General features: G+C 38.5%; 1 pseudogene; it reads left to right on the top strand.

Moving 5' to 3' along the window:
* Nucleotides 1-361: 361 nt before the first annotated feature.
* Nucleotides 362-9,575, top strand: LOC132481485 (52 kDa repressor of the inhibitor of the protein kinase-like; annotated as a pseudogene).
* Nucleotides 9,576-11,537: the final 1,962 nt, after the last annotated feature.

Here is an 11,537-nt window from a genome sequence, read left to right as displayed (position 1 = left end):
CTATTAGAATTAGAAGTGGAGGCTGAAGATGTGACGGGATTGCTGCAATCTCATGATAAAACTTTAAGGGATGAGGAGTTGCTTCTTAAGGGTGAGCAAAGAAAGTGGTTTCTTGAGATGGAACTACTAGTGAAGAAGCTGTGAAGATTACTGAAATGGCAACACAGGATTTAGAATATGACATCAACTTAGTTGATAAAGCAGTGGCAGGACTTAAGAGGATTGACTCCAATTTTGAAAGAAGTTCTACTTTGTGTAAAATGCTATCAAATAGCATTGCATGCTACAGAGAAACTGTTTGTGAGAGGAAGTGTCAATCAATACAGCAAACTTCATTGTTGTCTTATTTTAAGAAAGTGCCATGGCCACCCCAGCCTTCTGCAACCATAACCCTGATCAGTCAGCAGCCACCAACATCAAGGTGAGACCCTCTACTGGCAAAAATATCATGATTTGCTGAAGGCTCAGATGATGGTTAGCATTTTTTAGCAATAAAGTATTTTGTTTGTTTGTTTGTTTTTTGCGGTACGGGGGCCTCTCACTGTTGTGGACTCTCCCGTTGCGGAGCATAGGCTCCGGACACGCAGGCTCAGTGGCCATGGCTCATGGGCCCAGCTGCTCTGCGGCATGTGGGAGCTTCCCGGACTGGGGCACGAACCCGTGTCCCCTGCATCGGCAGGCGGACTCTCAACCACTGCACCACCAGGGAAGCCCAGCAATAAAGCATTTTTAAATTAAGGTATGTACATTGTTTTTTAAGACAATGCTATTGCACATGTAATAGTTTATAGGGTTAACACAACTTTTATATACATTGGGAAACTAAAAATTTCATGTGACTTGCTTTATTGCAATATTCACTTTATTGTGATGGGCTGAAGCCAAACCCAAAATATCTTCCAAGTATGCCTGTATAACACACAATGGAATATTATTCATAGTTTAAAAAGAAGGAAATCCTGCTATTTGCAGCAACTTGGATGGATATGGAAGGCATTATGCTAAGTGAAATAAGCCAGATAAAGATGAATACTCACTTACACGTGGAATCTAAAATATAGAGTTGGCAAAAAAGTTCACTCCGGTAAGATGTTACGGAAACACCGGAATGAAATTTTTGGCCAGCCCAATAGTTGAACTCATAGAAGCAGAGAGTAGAATGGTGGTTACCAGGGGCTGGAGGAGGGAGAAATAGAGAAACTTTGGTCAAGGGCTGCAAAGATACAGTTATGCAAGATGAGTAGGTTCTGAGGATAATGTACAACAATGTGACTATGATTAACAATATTTTACTGTATACTTGGACTCTTCTAAGAAGGTAGGTCTTAACTATTCTTATACACACTCACACAAATGAAAGAAAAAAGAAAGTGGTAACTATCTGAAGTGATGGAAATGTTAATCAGCTTTATTAGAGTGATTATTTCACAATGTATATGCATATCAAATAATCAAATTATATACCTTAAATGCAGACAATTTTTAATTGCAGAATATGTGAATAAGAAAAAAAAAAAGGAAATTGTCTCTGCCCCTAGGTGATGATAGCTTTCTGGTATCCCCAAAGCCTATTTCTTTGCAATGGTATTTTAGGTTCAAAATCCTTTCCTTTTAGAACTCTATGAACATTATCATAATGTCTAATAATATTCCATATTATGGATAAAGAATTCCATGCCAGCTATTACAGCTAAACTTTTATTCCCTCTCTCTGAAATCTTCCATGATTTTCACATTATTCTCAAAATTTAAAGTATGTGCATCAATTAACTTTTGTTGTATAACAAGACACTTCAAAATTTTGTGGCTTAAATTATGTATTGAGCTCACGATTCTGTGGTTTGGCAATTTGGGCTCAGCCGGGCAACTTTTCTGATCTCTGCTGGAATCACTCATGCATCTGCAGTGTAGTGAATGGCCTCACATGTCTGGGGGCTGACTAGGTGTTGTCTCGGATGACAAGAGTGACTGAGTGTCATAATCCAGGGGAATAGCATGGCAGTCAGGGGCTTCAGGAACATCGAGAGAGCAAGCCTTTATATGCAAGTGCTTTTCAAGCCTCTGCTTGTGTTATATTTGCTAATATCCCATTGGCCAAAGCAAGCCACATGGCCAACCCAGATATAAGGAGTGGAAATACAGAGTCTACTTCTTGAGGGAAGGATCTGTGATATCATACTGCAAGGGTGAGGATACAGAAAGGGGAATAATATGTGGCCGTTTTTACAATTTTACCATACTCCTCTTTTCATTTCATCTCCTACCCCTCCCTCTATCACTTACTCCACTCCAGCCAAACTGACCTCCTTGCTTTGCCAGAGAAATGGCAGGCATGCTCTCACCCCAGGGCCTTTGCACACACTGATCCCGTTGCCTAAAATACTGTTCCACCAGGTATCTGCATAGGTAGTTCCTTTGGCTCTTTCAAGTCTGTGGGTTGGCAATTTGTCCTGAGCTCAGCTGGGCAGTTCTTCTGGTCTCAGCTGGGATCACTCATGTGTCTGTGAGAATCTGGTAGGTCAGCTGGGTGCTAGGAAGGCTTCAGCTGTGATGGCTTGTGTCTGCTCCACATCACTTCTTACCTGCCAGGAGAGTAGCCTGGGCTTGTTCACATAGTAATCAGAGGGTTGGTTCCAAGCAAGCGTAGAAGCATACAAGGCCTCTTGACATACAGCTTGGAACTAACACAATGTTACTTCCACCACATTCTATTAGTGGAATGTGGGATATCTTGGGCAAGCAACAAGGCCAAGTCAGATTCAAGGTGCTCCTTGGTGGGAGGAACTTCAAAGTCACATTGCAAAGGGGCACGGATACAATGAGGGGGGAAATTGTGGTCGTTCTTGCAAGCAACATACCGTAGTGTGCTATTTTTCAGTATTTTGCTTCAAAACAATAGTCTTCAGCTTGGAGAGGTGTATCTTCTGTTACTCCTTAAATTATGTTTTCCCATCTCTCCTTTCTCTCCTTCACCATTTGGAAATTCTATTAGAAAGACTTGACTCACCTGTATCTATTCTCCATACCTCACAACTTTTCTTTCTTAGCTTTCCTATCTCTCCTTCCACCCCTCCCCAAATATTCTAAAAGAATGCTTTAATGGGATCTTCCAGACATCTAATTTGATTTCCTGCTATGTCCCTTCTGCTATTAGGCCTTATTTTGAGGCAGTATTTTCTTTTTTAATCTGACAATTATATTTATAATGTTCATAAACTGTTTGCTTTACAATTATACCCTTTAATCGCATTAGCTTGTTCTACTCTTTTACGGATACAAAATTTTCTTGAATATCACTGCGGATTTTTTTTTTCTAAAGTTTTCTTCTGTTTCCTGCATTAATCCTTTGGAGTTAGTAACCTCTATTCAGCTTTGCATCACTTTTTCATGCTGTTCATTATCTTCAGGCAATGGGCAATTATTTTTCAGCTGGCCTCTTCAGAACTGCTCAAGTTAATTATCAATGATCATAATATGAATACTATCCCTGTTGTTACTCTGGATCACATAACATCGAGTTATCTATTTGAGAAATAATTCAATAGAAAAGCAGTGCTTGTAATTTGGAGTATCTGCCTTTGTGACTTTCAAAAAGGGGCTTCTCTTTAAGCACTGTTTGATTTTTTCCCCTTGGCATCTTAATGCATATGACAGTGCTTTCCTGATTAGCAGTCATAGAGGCCTCTGCTATAGCTGCTTTGAAGCATGTTTTTATGAAGTAAAGTTTCACAAAAAGTGAAGCTCCTGTATTTCAAATAGCCTATATTTTGAGTCAGACTATTCTAAACATGTCCTGCAAATTTGGTGAAAAGTTATCCAGCCATTTTTATGTGATATGTGGTGATAAAAATATTCAACACAGCATAGATTGCAATTTCAATGATTGAAAACATATTAGAAGATCTTTTGGCATATTATACAGCATATATATTGATATATGTGCAGTGGAAGGATGCACTACTATACCGTTTGAGTTTTCTAATCATGTGTGTAACTTTAAAAAAAATGTCATCTGGGGTTAACTGATAGTACAGTTATGTGGAACTTTTGTTTCCTGTCTTACATATTTTAAACTAAGAGGAAGAAAGTTATTTAAAAAGCAAATTATGCAATGTTAGCTCAACAGTGTAAAAATGCATAGAAAAAAATGGGAGAAAAGATCCCAAAATGTTAATGGTAATAACAGAGTAATAGATGGTTTTTTAAATGTTTTCTGTATTTTTAAAATATCTTTAATGAGTATATAATATTTTCTAAGCAGAAAATGAACAGTTGAGCAAAAATAAATTTCACAAGATGAACAAAAAAATAGTTCTTTGGGCTTCCCTGGTGGCACAGTGGTTGAGAGTCCGCCTGCCGATGCAGGGGACACGGGTTCGTACCCCGGTCCGGGAAGATCCCACATGCCGTGGAGCAGCTCGGCCCATGAGCCATGGCTGCTGAGCCTGCGCATCCGTGTACAGCCAAAAAAAAAAAAAAAGGTCTTTTTGTGCTTATACTGTGTAAGTTATGAGTTTATCATTATAATGTTGGTGTCTAAAGTCATTTAACTAAAGAATGGTTGATGCATTTCTGGAATAGTGAGGAAAGACAACTATGGTTTTGCTAAAACATATTAGGGATTAAATGGAGAAGATATCTAGATTTTATCCACACTCTGGCCCCAGGTCAAAGTGGTCTGTCTCTCCTCTGAACTCTTGGAGGTTTATTTTGCATATTACTCATTAAGTGCATGTCCTTTACTCCAGTATTCCCAACGAAGTGGTTTCACGGGGACAGATTCCGTGTCTTAAAAGCTGTATTTTCTGTAAAGTCTAGTGCATAGTTATTCAATGAATATGTGATGGCTGATGAAAAAAGTGGCATAGCTCATTTTATGACACTGAATGGACTTTGACACAGCAAACTTGCTCTTTTACTGTCATGGAGACTTAGATGATACATAACATGAAGAAATGATGACACAGAAAGTTTATGCACCTTGCCCGAGATCACACAGCTCATAAGTGAGAGGGTTGGGATTTATATTCAGGTTGTCTTACTCTGGAGTTTGAGGTGTTTACTGATACACAGTATGTCAGACTCCATGACAGATTCTGCTGGAAAAAAAACCAATTAGCCCAAATAGATTCAGACAATGTATTACATTGTCAACAAAAGCAAGATCACTATAGTATCAGCTCCCCATATCCTTTGTGCCACAGAGAAACACTGAAACAAAAGGGGGCAGGTGACAGGCAATATAAGTAGCGGAGTACATTTTTGCTGAGGGGCCAATTCCACACCACAGCTGAGAAGTTTTATAGCTTGCAGCTCTCCCTTAAGGGGGTTGGCATGGAGCTCTCCTCTAAACTCTACTATCTAGATAAAATCTGATAAGTGGGCAAATAAGTCAGCTCATTTGAGTAAGTGGGAGATGTAAGCAAAGAAAAAGCAACAAACCGCACGTTTAGTTGATAAGGCTACGAGACAAAATGCCCTGATAATGTGAGTGAGGAGCTTGGTCTCGGTTTACAGCATCATGTAAAGTTCTAAGGAAGGATTATACAAGGCTGAGGTGTCCTTCAAGGAGAGCATTGTGTCAGAATAGCTGTTGAAGCCAAATCAGAGAAAAAGTTTGAACGGTTATTATATGATTATACTGTCCGCTCGAGAGTTTATTTTTTTAACATCTTTATTAGACTATAATTGCTTTACAATGTTGTGTTAGTTTCTGCTGTATAACAAAGTGAATCAGCTATACATATACATACATCCTCATATCTCCTCCCTCTTGCGTCTCCCTCCCACCCTCCCTATCGCCCCCCTCTAGGTGGTCACAAAGCACCGAGCTGATCTCCCTGTGCTATGCACCTGCTTCCCACTAGCTAGCTATTTTACATTTGGTAGTATATATATGTCAGTGTCACTCTTGCACTTTGTCGCAGCTTACCCTTCCCCCTCCCCGAGTCCTCAAGTCCATTCTCTTGAGAGTTTAGAAGGATAAGTTGTGGCAATGGGCTTCTATGAAGTCACTAAAAAGACCCATGTGCTTGTCATTGCCGTGCAATTCCATTTTCAAGATGATTTTTCTGTTTACCTAGTTTCTTAGTTTGTCTAAATTAAATTAACTGGTACAATTGTCTTTAGAAGACCACAGGAATGATTCTATAGCTAATTTCTTAGTACGTAACATTTTAATATAAATCTAAGAAGCCACATGTGAAAAATTATGTTTATAAATAATGGAAAATGCTTGTAATGTGGAAGTTCTCCCCATTATCTTTCTTTTTCTTCCAAATATGAATATTTGGGTGAAGAACTAACAAGAGTTAATATCCATAAATGGGAACTTATCTCTATGAAACTTGGTTAGATTATGATTTGCTCTAGAGAAAAATCTTGTAATTAACCAAATTGATATGAACCTCAAACAGGGAATATATTTACTGAAATGCATGCACATACACACACACACACATACAGAAATAAAAAAATCCCAAACTTGGAAGTATACTGGACAGGGATCCAGAAGACTACTGACTCCAAGACTAAGTCAGTGATCTGAAGCAACACTTCCTCTGAGAGCTCTTCCAGTTCTGACATATTGAATCTAAGGTTTTCATAATGTACCACGGTCCATTAACCTGTTCTCTCTAGTAATTCTTTAGAATAGTAATATATTTATTACATAGTGCCTTATTGATATCTTATTGTTGAATTCTAATTGTTTATTACTCTAGTAGTGCCAAATATAGAGGTTAATGAAACACATAAGAAGAAATGTATGATTTGTGCAATTCACACGCTTTGCCAAACCTCAACCACTGCTTCCTGGGAAGCAATAATAGTTGTGATAAAATAATAGGACTTTAGTCCAAACAGATAAGCATGGTCTTTAAGGGAAATGTAAAAAGACTCCAACTGATGAGTTTGCTTTTGGGCGTTTCATATTTACAAATGTTAATTGACTGGGTTTTTAGTCAATGATAAATATTAAAGTAAATGCAAATTTACAAAGTGGTAGGTTTTTCTTTTAGGCAGTACCCCAGAATCTCTGCTTTGCTTTTCAGCAGATGTATCTTGTAAGGGCTCCCTGGGTATTAGAAATACAGCATATGGATTCACAATCCTCACTTTCAGAAATGTCTTTTTAAAAACTGTAAGGCCTCCCCTCTCCGGCCCCTACAGGCGGGCTGGCTGCCCTGAGGAGGCGGGGAGGGGAGGACTGGGCCGGCTGGCGTGCAGAGGACGATTCCCCCAACTGCACAGGGATGAGCACGCAGTCGGACCTGGCCTTTATCAGGTTCCCGCGGGATCCAGCCAGATGCCAGAAGTGGGTGGAGAATTGTAGGAGAGCAGACTAAGAAGATAAAACACCTGATCAACTAAATAAACATTATCGATTGTGTGCCACTTTGAGACTTCTATGATCTGTAGAACTATACATTTTGCAGAGGCATCAGAAAACTAAAGAATGATTGGGTTATTTTATTCTCAAAATTAATTGAAGCAGATGCTTGTGAAGTCATTGGGAGAGTCCTTATAGGACGGTTTTTCAAGATAATGCAATACCAACAATATTTGATCTTACCAGCTATTTGAATAATCCACACAGTAGACACAGAACACGAATAAAGAATTGAGTGAAGATGAAATCACGACACTGAAACAGTAAAAAACTGATGAAACTTCTGAACAGGAACCAAACCGTAAGGAAATAAACAACAGCAATGTTCAGAACCCCAGTGCAGAAGAAGGGGGTGAAGAGCAGGATGAAGACATTTTACCTTTAACCCTTGAAGAGAAGGAAAACAAAGAATACTTAAAATCTTTATTTGAAATTTTGATTCTTATGGGAAAACAGAACATACCTCTGGATGGACATGAAGTTGATGAAATCCCAGAAGGTCTCTTTACTCCTGATAACTTTCAAGCACTGCTGGAGTGCCGGATCAGTTCTGGTAAAGAGGTTCTGAGAAGGCGCTTTGAGACAACAGCAGTGAACACATTGTTCTGTTTGTGAGAACCGCATTCGGGAAGAAACCCTCAGGGAAGTGAGAGACTCACTTCTTTTCCATCATCACTAACAATGTGGTGGACATAGCAGGGGAAGAGCAGCTGCCTGTGTTGGTGAGATTTGTTGATGAAGCTCACAATCTGAGAGAGGAATCTGTGGGCTTTCTGCCTTATGAACCTGACGCAGAAATTTTGGCTGTGAAATTTCACACTACGATAACTGAGAAGTGGGGATTAAACATGGAGTACTGTCGTGGCCAGGCTTACATTGTGTCCAGTGGATTTTCTTCCAAAATGAAAGTTGTTGCTTCTAGACTTTTAGAGAAACATCCCCAAGCTATCTACACACCCTGCTCTTCCTGCGCCTTAAATATGTGGTTGGCGAAATCAGTGCCTGTTATGGGAGTATCTGTCGCATTAGGAACAACTGAGGAAGTTTGTTCTTTTTTCCATCGATGACTACAACTACTTTTAGAGTTTGACAATGTAATTTCTGTCCTCTTTCAGAACAATGAAGAAAGGGGCAAAGAACTGAAGGAAATTTGCCATTCTTAGTGGACAGGCAGGCATGATGCTTTTGAAATCTTAGTGGACCTCCTACAAGCACTTGTTTTGTGTTTAGATGGTATAAATAGTGACACAAATGTTAGATGGAATAACTGTATAGCTGGCCAAGCATTTGTACTCTGTAGTGTGGTAACAGACTGTGATTTCATCATTACCATTGTTGTTTTTAAAAATGTTCTATGTTTTACAAGAGCCTTTGGGAAAAATCTTCAGGGGCAACCTCTGATGTCTTCTTTGCAGCCAGTAGTTTGACTGCAGTCCTGCATTCACTAAATGAAGTGATGGAAAATATCAAAGTTTATCATGAATTTTCGTTTGAGGAAGCCACAAATTTGGCAATGAAACTTGGTATTCAGATGAAACTCCCAGGGAATTTTCACAGAGCTCAGCATAGTAACCTGGAATCTCAGCTAACCTCTGAGAGTTACTATAAAGAAACTCTAAGTGTTCCAACAGTGGAACACATTATTCAGGAACTGAAAGATATATTCTTAGAACAGCACCTCAAAGCTCTTAAATGCTTATCTCTGGTACCCTCTGTCATGGGACAGCTAAAATTTAATACATCAGAGGAGCATCATGCTGACATGTACAGAAGTGATTTACCTAATACTGACATGCTGTCTGCTGAGCTGCAGTGTTGGAAAATCAAGTGGAGACACAGAGGGAAAGATATAAAACTTTCATCCACTATTTATGAAGCCCTTCATCTGCTAGACATCAAGTTTTTTCCTAATGTTTATGCATTGCTGAAGGTCCTATGTATTCTTCCTGTGATGAAGGTTGAGAATGAATGCTATGAAAATGGGCAAAAGCATCTCAAAGCATACCTGAGGAACACTTTGACAGACCAAAATTCAAGTACCTTGGTTTTGCTTAACATAAATTTTGATATAAAACAAGATTTGGATTTAATGGTGGATACATATATCAAACTCTATACAAGTAAGTCAGAGCTTCCTACAGATAATTCAGAGACCATTGAAATACTTAAGAGACTTTTAAAATAGGCTTTTTCTTATATTTGATATTTGAAAAAATCTGTAAGAAATTTGAAAATATCTTACAGAAAAGTTGTAAGGTGTATGTAGGCTACTTAATCACTGAATATCTTGACCTGTAGCCTCCCATTGAGTACATTAGTCATTGATAATCTGCCTGTTTAAATGGCCCGTTTGAACTCCCATGCTTTGGAGACCTAACTGTTCTTCCAGAAGATAGCACTGAAAGTACCATGTTACACTCTGTGTGATCTTTGCTAATGGCAGTTTGGAATTGTATTAAGTCATTTTAGACATAAAATTTATCACTGTGGATCCAATTGTCAGGTATTGAGTTATCAGTTCTTTGAAGAAATAAACTTTGAGGAGCATGGGAGGAAGGAATACATTTTATGAAACATTACAATGAAGCTCATGACTGACCTTTGAATAGTAGGAGTTTTTAGTATGCTGTTAAAAATCTGTAAGGGACCATTTAGAAAATTGTCAGACTGTAAGAGAAACGTGTGAGATCGCCATACAAGGATTTCAGTGTAGATTTTGTCTTTATCAAATGAAGTTAAAGGAACAAGTTATAGTTAAAGTTTGAATGGAAGAGCCCGCCATTGTTGTTCCACATCTGGTTCTTGCTGTTTACATTCCTTTATTGAGCCTACATCTTCATAAGCTTTTTGGCAGGTATATGTTGGACACTTCTGTTTCATAGTGAAGACAGGATCAGAGGTCATTGATAGTGACAATTGATTCGTCTGTTTTCTTCCGTCTTTTTCCATGACTGTATCTATTGCCTCGTCTTGATTTACAAGCAAAACCTAGAAAACCTACAAAGATAAGTGTTTTGTGGTTTATCTAGGAATAATACAGAAATATTGCTGTTATTTTTGGTGAAGAAAATCAATTTTGTATAGTTTATTTCAACCTAAATAAAATGTGAATTTTGTTTAAAAAAAACAAAAAATGAAAAACTGTAAGCCCAAGCTCTTAACATATTTTTATTTATTTTTAATTGACAAAGGAATTAAGAAGCAATTTCTGGTTTTATACTTCATTGCCTCTGAGCTGGCATTCATGTTTTATTCTTGTGCTGCATATATTTTTTTAGTTTTATTTATTATTTTATACAGCAGGTTCTTATTAGTTATCTATTTTATACATATTAGTGTATATATGTCAATCCCAATCTCCCAATTCATCCCACCACCACCCCTCGCCACTTTTCCCCCTTGGTGTCCATACGTTTGTTCTCTACATCCGTGTCTCTATTTCTGCCTTGCAAACTGGCTCATCTGTACCATTTTTCTAGATTCCACATATATGTGTTAATATACGATATTTGTTTTTCCCTTTCTGACTTACTTCACTCTGTATGACAGTCTCTAGGTCCATCCACATCTCTACAAATGACCCAATTTCATTCCTTTTTATGGCTGATAATATTCCATTGTATATATGCACCACATCTTCTTTATCCATTCATCTGTCGGTGGGCATTTAGGTTGCTTCCATGACCTTGCTATTGTAAATAGTGCTTCAATGAACATCGGGGTGCATGTGTCTTTTTTTTAAAAACATCTTTATTGGAGTATAATTGCTTTACAATGTTGTGTTAGTTTCTGCTGTATAACAAAGTGAATCAGCTATACGTACACATATATCCCCATATCCCCTCCCTCTTGCATCTCCCTCCACCCTCCCTATCCCAACCTTCTAGGTGGTCACAAAGCACCGAGCAGATCTCCCTGTGTTATGCAGCTGCTTCTGACTAGCTGTCTATTTTACATTTGGTAGTGTGTATATGTCCATGCTACTCTCTCACTTCATCCCAGCATATCCTTCCCCCTCTCTGTGTCTTCAAGTCCATTCTCTACGTCTGCGTCTTTATTCCTGTCCTGCCCCTAGGCTCTTCAGAACCAATTTTTTTTTTTAGATTCCACATATATGTGTTAGCATATGGTATTTGTTTTTCTGTTT

The sequence above is a fragment of the Mesoplodon densirostris genome, chromosome X, assembly GCF_025265405.1.
Source record: "Mesoplodon densirostris isolate mMesDen1 chromosome X, mMesDen1 primary haplotype, whole genome shotgun sequence".
NCBI lineage: Eukaryota > Metazoa > Chordata > Mammalia > Artiodactyla > Ziphiidae > Mesoplodon > Mesoplodon densirostris.
The sequence above is the reverse complement of the archived record's forward strand: the minus strand, read 5'-3'. Positions and strand labels throughout refer to the sequence as shown.